This window comes from Entamoeba invadens, assembly GCF_000330505.1.
Source record: "Entamoeba invadens IP1 unplaced genomic scaffold scaff_1105074725729, whole genome shotgun sequence".
NCBI classification, from domain to species: Eukaryota; Evosea; order Mastigamoebida; family Endamoebidae; genus Entamoeba; species Entamoeba invadens.
In genome coordinates this window covers 54,309-55,591 of record NW_004191774.1, presented here as the reverse complement: position 1 = coordinate 55,591, position 1,283 = coordinate 54,309, and positions in this window count along the sequence as shown.

Here is a 1,283-nt window from a genome sequence, read left to right as displayed (position 1 = left end):
TTAAATTTGATTGTAAATATCAATGAAATGTGACCGTTTTTATTTTGTTAAATTAGTAATTCCGAGTAATTTTCTTTAAACCCATACCAACTATTTTTTATTTGATAGATTTTAACTATTATCAATTAAATAACTTCGTGTTAATTTGATTTGTATTATTATTATAATATATTTTACAGAATCAGCCTGTAACAGTTATCATGTGAACATATTATGTTTTTGATTTCGTGTAAACGTTAGATGTTAGGTTTAACAAAGAAATTAACTAACTTGTGATTTTAAAGAATTGTTTTTAATATAATCGATATCTTATGTTCCAAAAAATTAGCTCACACTTTAAATAAAAAAAGTGAAAACAACAACCGTTTAAATAAATACATAGTAATAATAATTCAATGGAGGATAACTGCTTAATATCAACAATTTGACAAAAATAAGCTTATACTTGTTTAAAATAAGTTGAAATAATCTTTTTTGTTTGTAAACACAAAACAGTTACTTACGTGTAAGTTAACATGATATTTAAATAAGATATTTATTTGGGAATATAATAAGTAATTTAAATTCTATTATGAATTAAAATTCATTAATTTGTATTTATTTATAAACATTATTGACTATGTGAAGTCATTGAAATATATTACTTTAAATAATCAATTGACAATCATTTTATATTTGTTTCGTTTTAAATATACAAAATATACAATTTTTTCAAATTAAAAAAGTGCATCTTCTACTTTATTGTGCAAAAATTCCAAATATTTATATTTTATAAAAAAAATGTTGAGTTAGATTTAAATAACAATATAAATATTTAAATTACATATTATATTTTTGTTTAACCTCTTATATATTGAAAATAATTGTATATAATTAAATGTTCATTCTAAATCTATATAATTGTTGGACTTTTACAGGTGAATTTTTTTGGCTCTTGATTATATTATTTTAAACTGTTTAAACAACAAAGATGTCAATATACAAACGCAATTTTAAACGTATTAATTTAAAAACAGATGTATTACAATAAATATAATTCTCGATTTGTTTTTCTGTTAATAGAATAAGTTTATTATATACAAATTCTTGATTATTGAATATAATTTGTGAAATTTTATAAACATTTGTTTTTATTAAAATAATCACAAACGGATATAATTTAATGTTTAATAACACCAATATCACATTGTTATTGAAAAACTTTGTGATACGGGTGGATAAAAAACTTCTGGATATATACACTTATACTGTCTATAGTTATTATATTAAACAAAGAAGTTATA